At 35.2% G+C, this 15,537-nt stretch overlaps 1 pseudogene; it reads right to left on the minus strand.

Annotated features, from left to right (window-relative positions):
* Positions 1–5,521: 5,521 nt before the first annotated feature.
* Positions 5,522–11,222, minus strand: LOC142555255 (transcription factor PIF1-like; annotated as a pseudogene).
* Between the last annotated feature and the right edge of the window lie 4,315 nt (positions 11,223–15,537).

Genomic DNA, 15,537 nt, shown 5'->3' on the forward strand with positions numbered 1-15,537 from the left:
GATTATAGAAGTTGCAATGCTCCGTGGACGTAGCCTATATTGGGTGAACCACGTAAATCTTTGTGTTTTTGTTGGTTATTTTATTCCGCATTTTTGGGTACTATTATCATCGTGATCGGCATCGCTTCGGTGTAAGTTCCCAACAACTAGTATCAGAGCCTTGTTGTGAAAATTATTAAAAAATTCTGAGTATGCTCTGTGGTTGCAGCTTTGTCTGATCTTCCACATCAGAAAAGATTTTTTAATAAGGCTAGAGAAGTGATGGCCGGAGATGATGGATTGGGACCGGGAATCAGCAAGTTCGACGGAATAGATTTTTCGTTCTGGCGGTTATAGATTAGAGATTATCTGTATAGCAAGAAGTTGCATCAACCTCTATCAGGAAAGAAGCCGGAAAAGATGGAGGATGATGACTGGAAGCTTCTTGACCGACAAGTGTTAGGTGTAATACGATTGACCATAACAAAGAACGTGGCACATAACGTGGCGGAGGCAAAAACAACGGAGGAGATGATGTCCATTTTGTCGGACATGTACGAAAAGCCATCGGCAAATAATAAAGTTCATCTCATGAAGAAGTTATTTAACTTGAAGATGAGAGAAAATGCATCGGTGGCTAAACACATCAATGAATTCAACACGATTGTCTCACGGCTAACATCGGTTGAAATTAAATTTGATGATGAGATTCGGACACTTATTCTTTTGGCGTCTTTATCAGACAATTGGGAACCAATGCGGGCAGCGATTAGCAACTCTGTTGGAAAAAAAAAAGCTACAGTTCAATGATATTAGAGATCAAATTCTTGCTGAAGAAGTTCGTAGGATGGATTCGGTTGAAGGAACATCATCGAGATCTGCTCTAAATCTCGAGAACAGAGGAATGGGTAGGAGTGGCGAAAAGAGTTTTAATCAATGACATGGTAGGTCCAAGTCAAGAAATGGAAAAGAAAAAAGCAACTTTGAAAAGAATGTGAAGTGCTGGAGCTGTGGTGAGACTGATCACTTGAAGAAGAATTGCAAATCAACAAAGAACGACGCTAATGTTGTTACTGAGGAGGTACATGATGCTCTATTACTATCCATGGAAAGCCCGGTTGATTCTTGGGTTATGGACTCGGGAGCTTCGTTTCATACCACTGGTAATCGTGATGTATTCGATAATTACATTGCGGGAGATTACGGAAAAGTTTTCCTGGCTGATGGAAAACCTTTGGAAATAATTGGTATGGGTGATATCCGGATGAAGATGAAAAATGGATCTGTCTGGAAAATCAACAAAATAAGGCATGTACCAAAGTTGACACATAATCTGATTTCAGTGGGACAGCTTGACGACGAAGGTTATAAAGTGACCTTTGGTGATGGTTCCTTGAAAGTAAAAAAACGAGCCATGATTGTTGCTCGAGGAAAGAAAACTGGAACACTTTATATGATTTCCAGTTTGAGAAATAAATTAGTGGCTATGGATGCTGGAGCTAATTCAAGTCTATTGTATAGTAGGCTTGAGAATACGAGTGAGAAGGGAATGAAAATGCTTGTTTCAAACGGAAAGCTACCGGAATTAAAGATCGTTGAACACAAGCTGTGTGAAGCTGTATTTTTTGGAAAGCAGAAAAAGGTGAGCTTTTCAAAAGAGGTTAGAGAACCGAAATCGACGGATTTGGAGCTGGTACATACTGATGTATATGGACCATCTCCTGTGACATCCGTTGGAGATCACTCAAGATATTATGGCACTACTGTTGACGATTCGAGCAGGAAATTTTGGGTTTATTTTGTGAAAAATAAATCGGATGTTTATGAGACCTTGAAACAGTGGGAGTTAGCCATGAAAGATGTGATGGATTCACTGTCATCCAATCACATGCGGGAGTTGTCAGAACTTCCTGAAGGTAAAAAGGTTTTACATAGCAAGTGGGACTACCAGTTAGAACACGATGGTAGCAAGCGGTACAAAGAAATACGTGTTGTAAAATGTGAAAAGGAAGTCATTGGTTACACTGATATTTTCTCTCTGGTGGTAAAAGTTAACTACTATCAGGACTGTACTTGGATTGATGGTAAAAGAATATTTACATCTGGAACAGTTATATGTAAAGACGACGTTTTTTCATGGTGAGCTAGATGAAGAAATGAATCAATCACAGGGATTTGAAGTACGAGTAAAAGAGAAAATGGTGTGCAAAATTCAGAAGAGCATATATGGTCTCAAACAAGCTCCAAGACAGTGATACAAGAAGTTTGGTGGTGTAATGAATAGTGATGGTTTTCTGAGGTATCAGGCTGATCACTGTTGTTATGTGAAGCTTGATGGTTATTATATCATACTACTGATATATGTAGATGATGTGTTGATAGCAGGAGCTTGTCTGGATGAGATTGATAAACTCGAGAAAGAGTTATCAAAGAAATTTGCTTTGAAGGATTTGAGTGCTGCAAAACAAATCTTTGGAATGAGGGTCCTTAGAGATCGGGTGAATGGAGTCTTGAAGCTTGAGAAGATTCCTGGAAGCAAGAATCCAGCTGATATGCTCATGAAGGCTGTTATCATTGAAAAACTGAAGTTGTGTTTGACTTCAGTTGGTCTCCTAGACTAACAAATGAGGTATGAGCTGCTGCACTGATGGTGTGAAGACATGATTGAAATCAAGTCTTCAAGTGGGAGAATTGTTAGGTATAATTTAATGGGATCAGGTCCACACATTAAATAATATAATAATTAAAACTTCTTTTCCCACATATCCCACATCGTTATGATAACAAAACTGAATGAATTAATCCATTATAAATAGAGCTCAATTCCTTCAGTTATTGTAGAATTAATCTTGTTCTTCTGCAATAGTTTTTGCATTCATCAATGATAATACCAAAATAAGAGTTATTTTTTTTTCTCTGACTTGGTCTCATCTGCTACTTTCTTCGCATCTACTTCAAAAATAACATGGTGCAACTCTAGACACTTTATACATATTATTGCTTCATGTAAGGCAATTCCTTCTCTGCTTCTTCTAGTCTAACATTTCCATGCATTGATCTTGACACACAAGAATCTTGATCGTCTCCGATAATAAAGCCAAAGCCAAAGCCAAATATCCCTCGTTCTTGAAATGTTGCAGCATCTACGTTACATTTTCAAAAACCCTTGGGTGGCTTTCTCCACTTCTCCACCAAAGTTATCTGTTGTGAAGGAGTTTCATTCTTCTGTCCGTTTGTTTATTAGCATAAATGTCTAGTGACTGGAATGTAAAACGATTTTTATTTTAATAATATTTTACAGTTTTATCCAATTATAGCATTTACTTTATTTGTTTACTCATGCAAGCTGCATAGATAAAATATTTGAATATATAATAGGTATCATGATATGTATATCACAATAAAAGATCATGAACTCGTTAAGACATCTACGGTATATTTTAAACGGGTTCTTAGTAACAAGTCATGGCATTCGCAATTTATGCAACGGGCCGGAAGCCCAAGCGGAAGAAAGCCCAAGAAACGTGTCTATTCTCTACGAGGGTAAGGCAAACAAAAGCGAGGATTTCGCGTGAAGCTGCCTGTAACTCAGCTCCGAACTTGCAAAAACTACTGAAATTGGATTATGCCGCCCAGAACATGTGAAGTTTGTGCGGAAGTGCAAATCAAAATACAAGTGCCCCATCTGTATAATAACCTAGTGCGTTGATTTCTCCATGTGTATTGATTTTCGACTTAATTTGATCTATTTAGGCGATGGATTTTGTTGATTTATTGCAGTTGTTCGTTGACGTGTTTCACGAAACACAAAGGTAGGGTAATAAATTGATTCTTTTACTGCAGTTTTGGCATTCGTTACTTTGAATTCGCTGCTTGGGTATATGCCTGTAATTGTTTTCTTATGCGATGTTTCCGCAGAAATTCCTTGAAAAAAACTGGAAACTTCTGTAAGTCGAAGTTTGTGAGCCAACTGGTACTTTTTCTTTTCCAAAAGTATTTTGTATTTTAGTTGCTAAAGGGAATTCATGGTCGAATGCTGAGGTCATTTTATTGAAAAGACCACCTGCATTTGATTTGCTAGTTATGAATATGTTTGGTGTTGTTCAGAGAAACTGTTAAATTAGGTGCTGTCAATAATACATCCCATATAACTTACATTATTTGACTTAAGTTAAAAATATTTTCTGATCTTATATAGAATTAGTTAAGCCATGGATTAATCACTTGTGATTTTTTGTTGTAGCCTGGTGTTGCAATGCAATTGCAACTGGCTTTATTTTCTTGGATTATTGTTTTATTTTCTTAAAATCTATATGATATTGGCTGTTTCGTCGTCGTTCATGGGTAAGACGTCTTAATTTTTTACTTACCGCTTAGGGAAGTATACACGCACATGTGTCTAACAGAACCGTATTTTGTTTCCTCATCTGTGCGTGTCCGAATGGAAATTATTCCTACACCCAAAGATATTACCTCTTAAGATATTGGTAGAACACTTTTTATTGTAGTTTTGATAATCTATAGTCGTGTTTGAACTAATGGTAAGAAGGAGTTGTTTGATTAGTTATTGACTTCTTGGTAGGTGGCTCACTCTCTAGTGACTAGATTCTACGATCTTTAAGACCTTTCTCTGTTTCAGACAATGAGTTAGTTACTCCTTTGGTAATGGTTTATGGCAGTTCTATTTAATTATACTATCTATTTGATACTATAATTTTCACGACTTTCTATATCACATTCTTGTATTAGCTCCTGCATCAACTGTGAATGATGAGAAACCACTTTATGTTGAGGAGCAAAGTGAAGTGTTGCAAGGAGTACAACTAGAGTTGATAGGTAAGATTATCACATATTTGCTGTTACATTCTTTGCAATTTCTCATGTTAAGGTTTGGGAAAGGCGTGTCTTAACATATGCTATAATCTCTTAAGAGTTGTGCTTCCTATCTATCTACTACGTTCGTGCTTGTTTCCATCTGTTTGTGTGGATATGGATCATAGGATGCATGCATCTTAAGGGTTTGTGACATCGTTTACAGGTATACTCATCGTTTAATTACACATCTTACATAAAAAAAAAAATGATGTATAGAAAATACGCTCTTGTTTGTGTTTTAACTAAAGGATTTCGCCAGGCATTTGAAAGCCTTTTTTTGTTTTTATTTGAGTAGGTCTCTAGTGAGACGGTCTCACGAATTTTTATCTGTGAGACGGGTCAACCCTACCGATATTCACAATAATCAAAACAAAAAATTTCAGTCTCAAAGCAAACTTTCGAGTGTGTGAATATTGCTGGATGTGTTTTTTGTATTTTAATAGGAGCTTGACAAAGTAATGGAAGTGGAGGAATTCCGACGGTTAACTGAAAAGGTATTACCTTTTTCTCGCCAATACCAATTTCAGTTTTTCTTTAGTTAAATTGTCCTTCACGCGCTATAAATGAACATGGTTTCATAAATTTAAGCTAACTTGCATTTTCATATTTGCAGATCCTGTCCGCCATTACTCCATGAAACCTGAGCATACCTCATAGATTTCTGGGGATTTTTGATGGACAGAATTTTTACTGAAACCAAAGGATTAACTTTCAAATCAAAGGCTATTAATCCTCGAAGACTAGACTGTTGCTGTGTCACGTAAGTTCATGACGTATTATTCTGCATCGCAAAGTCTCAGAATGCAAGAAATTTGTTTCCAATCCATCCGAAATAATATAAGAAAACTGCTGCTATGGTAATAGGTACAGGTTAGATGTCTAATATCTATGCTTGTGCTCTACTCTCTTACAAAATTTAGTTCGGCGAATAACTTGCATATGTGATTGACTTGATATCAACCTGAGAATGTTGAAACTTTTGTTTCAGATAATTATGTATTCCTACTCCTTCACGGTTCTCAACACCACTATTGCACTGCAATTACAAAGAAAAATGTCCAAGGAAGTTTCTTTCACGGTATATTAAACAATCTAAAGAATTTTAATAAGATCCAACAGTTTTTTTTTTTTTTTTTGAGAATATCCAACAGTTTTTAGTGCTTGTAAATATGATGTTTTATGCATATAAGAAATACATGACCATACTAATTTCCTACCTGATTGATGATTCTAAGGGTTTCCGATATCTTTGCTGTTATTCGGCTGCTTGCTAATGGATTGTACCACGGTTTGATTCTGCAAAACAAGTGGAGGGGACCCATCAATATGAATAAATACCCGAAAAACATGTGCTGCATAAGTTGACATGCAAGTATTTTCTTAATTAATCTACTGAGTGATCTGATAGCTGATGCTAATTAAACGTTTGGCGACGTAAACTTGCATGTGGTAATGGTGGTTCCTGGTGGGGACCAAGAAATTGCTGATATGATTCGTTAAAATTTGGCATTTGTGGCTGGTTTGGATTGCGAGCAACTGCTGAATTTGACGCAGGATCGTTCTGATTAGAAGCTTGAATTCTCGAAGGGTCAGGTACAGGAACTGGTGGCAGATGAAATGTAGGCATCGGAAAACAAGCACTCATACGTGCTGCTGTTGCTGCTGGATTTGGCAATGCTGAACCGGGTATCATAGATGGATAGGGCATCATAGGCCGATTCATGCACATATCCATTCCCAGCCCCATGCCCATTCCCATTACAGGCATGTATTGCTGAATACCAGGGTACATCATAGGAACCATTCCACATCCCATGGACATCATCTGCAGGTACATTTTCCATCAGCTTCTTCTCACAAGTTTGAGTAGATGTGACGGGGTTACTAAATAAAGCTCAAAAGTTATTATATCTCAGGGTTTCTTCACTTCCCAAGATTGAGTTAGGAAAACGAGATGTTATAAACTTAACCTGAACTTGGAGTTGCAGTGACTTCAAGTACTCAATTGCCTCATCCAACATCGAAGCCTTGTCTGACTGAATTTTGGAAAAACAATCGAATCAATATTTATGTCTTAGAGACCTCTTTCAAGAAAATATAACCAGGGTGATTAGGGGCGGTTCCTGAAGGTAATTTCTAAGCTTTCTGACCTTGTTGCATCGAGGTATGAGTTCCTGTAATGCCTTCATCTTTTCATTTATTCTATCCCGACGCCTCTGCATCGGTTACAACTTCAATCAATTCAATAACCGAGTCTCCTCTATAACACTAAAACAAGAGAGAAAGTTTAGCATGAGAATCAGAAAAAGAATATCCTAAATCCACACAAACCCTTTCAGACAGATTGTGCACTTCCGCGGATCTAGACTTCTTTGTTGATGTCGAACTGCGAGCTTGCGCTTTGGCTTCTGTAGCTTGGAACTCAGTTTCCTATGACACCAAACAGAAGCAAAAATCAGATGAACTGATCACTAAGAGTAACAAGCACCAAGTCACTCTGGATTGATACTTCTGCTTCATTATAGACTAACTGATATAAATCAATTTACAACGAGACATTGTTCAAAATTTGACACCTATCCACCCAGCTCCATCGATTCAACTCTTTCGAAAATCGGACTAAAACTTATCTTACCCTTAAAACTTACTACCCGGACCGAAATTTTTACAAGATCGATCGAAATACTTGAGTTTAAAGAACCAAACTCGTTCAAAAATCTAATGTAACTGAATTAACCAAAACTAAAGTATTTCATGACACAGAAATGTTTTCTCCCCGAAGTTTTACTCGTTTCGTCTTGATTAAACTCACAAAACTATTTGTCTACTTGTAATCCAAACTGTCCCAATTAAATTAATTTTTTTTATTGCTCTAAAGTCCAATGGGACTGTGCTCAAACACAGGCGATGAGCATTCACGTGATCCCGCACAAAAAACTTGGCTCTCCCATTCAGTCACATAATTCCATCTTCTTTTTAAATGATATATATATATACAAGGTTCTGTGCAACGAAAACTTGTGGCATGCAGCGTATCCACGCGGCGAAAAGCCATTGACAGAGCATCTGCCACGTGTACAATTGGGGTTGTCTGAATGCCAAATTAGGGAGAAATGCAAGAAGCAAAATGGTGTAGATTTTGATCGACATTTACAATCGAAAAATTAAATATAAAAACGTTCATCTTAATAAAAAGATGGATATATTTATTAATGAAAATTATTACATCATAATTCACAAACTTCTTCACTATTTAAAAAATTCTAATTGATTTGGCTGAACTATTAACAGTACAGGGCCGTTTGGATAGTGGGAGTCCACAACCTATCAAATGCTTTATATTACATTCTAAACTATAAATTTGATTAGTAGGTCTCTTGTGAGACGGTCTCACAAATTTTTATCTGTGAAATGGGTCAATCTTACCGATATACGCAATAAAAAGTAATACTCTTAGCATAAAAAGTAATATTTTTTCATTGATGATCAAAATAAAATATTCGTCTCACAAAATACGATCTGTAAGACCGTCTCACACAAGTTTAACCAAGTTACTTGATTTACACAATTTATAAGACCAGATATATATAATAAATATAATAAACTATAGAATTTATTAATATTACTTTATCTTGTTAAAATTTAGTTGATTTCACTACATCTATGTAATTCATAAATTAATTCCAATGCCCCCGAGTGTATTATAAGAGTATTTTTCTTGTCAGATGCGTACACATGTGTGTATGATACAGATCGACCAAATTATACTCAAAGTTAAAATTAATATTTTTATCATAAAAAATAATAATCATGAGTCAGATGAAATATGATATTTCTCTCACAAATTATTATGTGACACAATCGCGTAAAAAATTTTGTTATATTCTAAACACATTTGAACATAAATTAAAGTTTTATTTGGATTAGATCGTTTGAAATATTGAATCATGGATTTCAAAATATGATTTCAAATATATTTGAAATAATTCTAATGGCCGAGGAATTTGAAATACATTGATTTGGTTTACAAGACGATAATTTAAGATTGAAATGTTGAATTTGAAATTAATTGGTTTGAAATTTATCCAAACAATTTGAGTTGATTCGTGAGAAGAACTGAAGAAGTCAGAAGATTTGAAATCGAAATTTATGAAATCCTTCCAAGCCTAAACAATTGGAATGGAATCTCAGCAGCGGTTTATGTTTTCCCAAAGAAAATCGAGTCACAGGTGTCTATCTATCACATGCTTACCTAACCATCTCCAGTAAACAGAATAATTGTTGTGAGACGATCCTACGGATCAATTTTATGAGATAGATATTTCATTTAAATCAACTATAAAAAAATATTACTTTTTATTATAAATATGAACAATATTGGATCGTCTAACCAAATAATCTCATAGAATACTTGCTCTTACACATAGGGGTGGAAAAAAATATCGAAATACCGAAAAATCGTACCGAAAAAATCGATATACCGAAATTCGGTATGATACCGTACCGAAATTTTCGATATCGATACGGAATTATAATTTTTTCGGTATTTCGGTATACCGAAAATAATTTATTATTATTTTTTAAAGAAATTTAAGTTCGATATATCGGAAAATGACGTCGTTTTTCGGTATACCGACATTTTTCCGATATACCGACAAAATTTTCGATGTCGGTACGGTATCCGATATGAATTTTTTTCATATCGAAAATTCGGTATACCGAATGTACGGTATACCGAATTTCCGATATCGGTATCGATATAGAAAAATTCTATACCGATATTTACAGTACAATATACAATATCTGAGTTCGGCACGATATATCGTACCGTAACCACGCCTGCTTACATATGGTGTTAAAATTGGGTCAATTATCGAATTATATATAATGTATGAAATATGAGTCTTATTAATTAAAATAGTAATAATCTCAGTTTTGAATGACCCTAGAAATTAAATAGCAACAAGACTACTAAATAAAGTTGCTGACCTCCTTCGGGAACTCGCTGTATCCAGCTTCTCTTCGTTTCCGCTTCCGGTCTTCCGACGGTGGCTTCGGAGGCGGAGGACGACGATCACCGCCGGAACTGAAACTTGCTCCGGAGCAGCTGGGAGAGGACGTAACGGTGAACTCAGCGGGACCTGCAGCCAATTCTCCGGCCTCCACCAGAGGGCCACTTTCGACGTTACGTTCAGAAACGTTCACAACCGGGGTCTCATTCGACTCCACCACAGTCAATGCCCTCGCATTCGTCATCCCCGCCGCCACGCCTGACATCGGCAGCCCCGATTCGTCCCTTATCCGTGTCGGTATCCGTGAGATATGGGGGAAGTTCTGACGGCGTGGGGAAGCTTGAATCGGGGGCGCGGCAATGCGAATATCGACCACCGGCCGCGGCGGAGCGATGGTGGTGATAGGTGGTGTTGATGGAGGAGGAGCGGAGTAGAGAAACTCTGCGTACAAGTCGCGGTCGAAGGAGGAAACATCGAGCGGGTACTGAAGCCAAGAACCCATCTCATCCTCCTGCATGAACAAATGCGGCTGGGTCGGTTCCTGTTGTTCTCCGCCGCCGCCGCCGCCGGGTCGGGTCTCTCTATGCTCCGCCGTAATCACAGCCTCGCAGCCGTCTCCTGTCGGAGCTCTCTTCGACGATTTCTGGGTCTGCGCCACAACTTGCCCATTCTGCCATAGCAGCTCCATTATCTCCTCTTCATCTCTGCAAGTAATCCAAATCAAGTGATCACACAATCAATTTCTAGGGTTCCAAATCATCCCAAACAAGAACAGTGCTTACATCGCAGGCCTCTTGGGTCTGGAATTGGATAAACCAGAAGACGGTAGGAATCGAAAATTCATCTTCCACCTCTTGAAAATCCGGAACACGGTGATTCATCATCCCTGCTTCTCAATTCATCTATTATTCAAAAATCACACGCACACCACGCTCTTCAACCAATCATATATAATCCCAAATCCAGCACAAAAAAACCAACCCTCGCTCAAAATTCATCATCAAATCCCTTTCAACACCAAAAAAAAGGAAAAAAACCAATAAATCACCTACGTTTGTGTCCTTTGCAGTATGTAGGCTATAGATATGAAAATCCCACCAAAATTCTTATCTCTTCCAAATCGGGAAAGCGTCGAGGAAATTGAAAAAAAGGGACACACCATTAATTCGTATTGCCATCTCTTGAGCTCTGGCATCTACAGTCAATCTAAGCTTAAATTGTTGGGTTGTGTTAAATGAGTTGCTGCAGGGAAGATAAGGTGGTGGGTTCTTTCTCTTTCTGTGCGTTGGTTTTCTCGAATTTGGAATAGTAATAGTAATTATTATTTAGGGAAGCAGAAAAGGACGAAAGTGATGCAGACAGGTGAAATGCGTAGAGATCGGAAAGAACACCAACGGCGAAAACACTCGACTAGCTTGTCAAAGTTGGAGCTGCGATCGAACCGCCTAATCGAAAAAATTGGGTGCTATCATATATGAGTATCGAATACAGTGCCTGCTCTCTTTCTGTCCTCTTCCTTCACTACTTTTCACATTTCTTCACCTTCCATTTTTGCAGCCGAACCTTCAATCATCGTCTTTATTTATAAATAATCTAACTATTTTACATACAGTACCGACATATATAACTATCGACGCACGCATTGCGTGTTTATATATTATTTTTTTATAATTCAATTGATTTATATTTAAATAAAGATTAAAATATGATTATAAAAAATAGTGAGAACTACAATATTAAAGAATAAAAAAATGATCTCAATGAGAATTGAACCTATAACATAAATAATTATTAAAACAGATCATGACATCAAAATTAGTTATTCTAAGTGTCTCAAACTTAATAAAATAGTATAAATATATAAATATATATAATAAAATTTATGTAAAACCATGTCACGAATTAATTTTATAATATAGATTTTTTATTTGAGTTAACATGAAAAATTAATTTTTTTTACGTGAAAAATATCCACGGAATTTTTTTACAAAAAAAAAACTATATATATATATATATATGGCAAAAACTTATATGAAACGGTCTCACGAATCATAATTTATGATACGGATCTCTTATTTGGGTCATCCATGAAAAAATATTATTTTTTACGCTAAAAATATTATTTTTTATTGTGAATATCAATAGGGTTGATCCGTCTCACATATAAAGATTTGTTAGATCGTCTCACAAAAGACCTACTATATATATATATAATATTTTGTCAACGTTATTTTATAACAAGGAATCTAACTATTTTTGTTAAAAAAAAATACATCGAGGTTCAGTTTAGCTGGATTGATAGGATGTAGATAAAATATCATGAATGTTTGATTACGACGTTGAATGAGATTGAATAAATAATAATATTAATTGATTGAATGGATTAAATTTAGATTAATATAATAAATAAATATATGAAGAATAATATTTTAATTTTGCATTCACCAATTTAATTGAGATGTAAAATAAATAAATAAAATTGTAACAAAAAATATTTGATAATATTGGAATCCCATGCAACAACCAAACATTAGCTAAGAAGTCGAGTATTCAAGTTAATAAACGATTTTTGGAAGGCAATTATTGAGAATGTTTCTTTATCACGTACCAAATAATATAAAGAATAGGTTTTTTGTGAGACGATCTCATGAATTTTATTTGTGAGACGATTTCACGAATCTTTATTTGTGAGACCGATCAACCATATCAATATTCATAATAAAAGGTAATACTTTTTAATGGATGACTCAAATAAAAGATCTGTCTCACAAAATACGACTCGTGAGATCGTCTCACACAAGTTTTTGTCTAATATAAATTACTTGATAAATGCTATTAAATGACAGTAGGTACGTATAATAATGAATTATTTGATAAATGTTAATAAATGACATCAATCGAAGTTTAAATTTGTGTACTCATTTTAATTTTACACATATTTAGAACATTTCAATAGATATATTAACTATTTTTTAAAAATTAAAAATAAAAAATCAATTTTTGATTCGAATTGGTCGTGAATCATGTTTCGTATCAAGTAAACTTATTAAATACTAGGGCTTTTTCGCAGGTTTTGAATGTATATATATAATAAAAATGTTTGTTAATTTTTTTCTTCGCTATTATTACTTTTAAGGTTTTATATAATAAATTTTTTATGTTAAAAATGATATCATCATTCAAAAATTCAGAAATCTAGATAAATATAAATAAATACTTTAGTAGTTTAAAAAAATTTGGAAAGTAGATTATGCTAATTATAAGTGAAGCTAAAAATTAAGAAAATATATTTTTGTAATATTTTTATTGAATAAAAGTTGTAGATTTTTATAATTTGATAGAGGTGTTTTTTGGCATTCTAAAAAATTAGCATGATACCGGAGTTAAATGTTATAGTATAGATAGTATAGGAGCCTTAGAGTCCTTAACCCTTCAATAAATCGAACTAGCCGGACTTATCTATTGGATCAATTTATTTATATGGGCTTATATGTGAATAATTATGTATTGTGGGTTGTCCATTAAGTTAAGCCCAAAATAAAGTGATCAATTAATGTTTCGGGTTATTGGGCTTTAATGTATCTAATGGGCTGTGGGCCTTTAATGTGTAGAGACATAAGTATAATTTCTGTTTTTATAATGGGCTAAAACAGAAATATCAGAAGATATTGATAAACATTATCTATAAATATGGGTCATGGTCCCCAGATCTCGCGTTGTCACTTTCACTATTCTCTCCCCCATTAAGAAAATAGTTCTGAAGAGAAACTAAAGGATTCTCTCAAATAAAGAGCGCGTAGATCTGGAAGATCAAGACACGTTCTAAACAATTCAGGATTATGGCTTCAGGTACGCTTCCGCTTAAGATTTCAGTCAAATTCTTGATGATTTATCATGATGGATTCCGCGGTTTATGGGTTTTCCCCAACAAGTGGTATCAGAGCCATTCATGTTTGAATCATTGAGATTTGTTTAAAGTTTTTGGATACTATTTGGATCCAGATCTGAAAAAAAAAATAAAATAAAATTTTGTTTAAAATTTTTTTTGATATGTTTTCAGATCTGAAAATGTATCGATACGATTTCAGATCTGAAAATTATTTTGGTTTAGATCTGAAAATTTTTTATACGGTTTCAGATCTGAAAATTATTTTGGTTTAGATCTGAAAATTATTTTGGTTTATATCTGAAAATTTTTGATATGGTTTCAGATCTGGAAAATATTTTGCTTGAAAATCAAATCTTTTAAAGTTTCAATTTTGGTAAAAAAGATTTAGTTGTAAAATTTTAAAGATTTGGTATAAGATTTCGATTTTCCTTCCGATTTTTGTTCAACAAAATATTTTAGAGGAAAATCGAAAAATTCGGATTAATTTTTTTTTAAAAAAAAAAGGTACGGATTCGGGTCGGGTCGTACGGACCGGGGTCGACCCGAACCGTACGGATCCGGGCCGACCCGACCCGTACGGAATTTCCGAAATTTTTTTTTTTCAGTTCAGATTTATTCGGTTAAGGTTAAATTTTCATTAATTCAAATAATGATAAGGTTATATGTATTTTAAAAATTGATTAATTGAAATAAAATGTCGCCAAAGTGACCTCTTTTATAGAAATTAATTTTATTTTGAAATACAAAAGGATTTTGGGTATATGTGATTTATATGAATACTGATCGGCCCAAAGGAATGTTAATATTTAATATAATTACATATGCACTTGTGGTGGTAAACATGTGATAGTTGTTCGGTTTCATGTGAATAATAAATCGGCCCAAAGGAAGGTTGTTATTTGACATGATAGTTACTATCAGTGTTTGACTGCTGCGTCAGGATATCACTTACAAGTTAATCTTTTGTCCAAAGATGAAACATTAATGGAGTGCTCGATATTCTGTTTATGGGGTTTACATTATTTGAATTTATTGATTATTTTATTTGGATATTTGGTTGAGCATGTATATTTGGTTTTTTGTTCTTTGTTCAGATTTGACTCCTGCAAATATTCACTCCAACATAAATTCTATTCCTATGTTAAATGTCTCTAATTTTAAATCATGGCAAGAGAATTTATTGATAGTTCTCGGAGTCATGAATTTGGACATTGCGATAAGGGTTGACTCTCCTTCTGCCGTTACGGATAAGAGTACCTCTGATGAAAAGAGGGAGTTTGAAAGGTGGGAGAGATCGAATCGCATGTGTATGATGATCATGAAGAGGGCCATTCCAGAAACATTCAGGGGCACAATGTCTAACGACATTGCTACGGCTAAGGCTTTCCTTCAAGACCTCGAAAAGAGGTTTGCTAAAAGTGAAAAGTCTGAAATTGGTACACTTTTGGCAAGCCTAGTTTCAATGAGGTACAGAGGTAAGGGCAATATCATGGAGTACATTATGGAAATGTCTCATCTTGCTTCAAGGTTGAAAGCACTGAAGCTTGACCTCTCTGAGGACTTGCTGGTGCATCTGGTTTTGAAATCTCTTCCTCCTCAGTTTAACCAGTTCAAGGTGAGCTATAACTGTCAAAAAGAGACTTGGTCTTTGAATGAGCTCATCTCGCACTGTGTCCAGGAAGAGGAAAGGTTGAAGCAAGACAAGACAGAAAGTGCTCATTATGCCTCTACCTCGAAGGATAAAGGAAAGAAACGAAAGTATAAGGAAGCTGCGGATACACA

Source organism: Primulina tabacum, chromosome 9 (assembly GCF_025594145.1).
Source record: "Primulina tabacum isolate GXHZ01 chromosome 9, ASM2559414v2, whole genome shotgun sequence".
Lineage (NCBI taxonomy): Eukaryota > Viridiplantae > Streptophyta > Magnoliopsida > Lamiales > Gesneriaceae > Primulina > Primulina tabacum.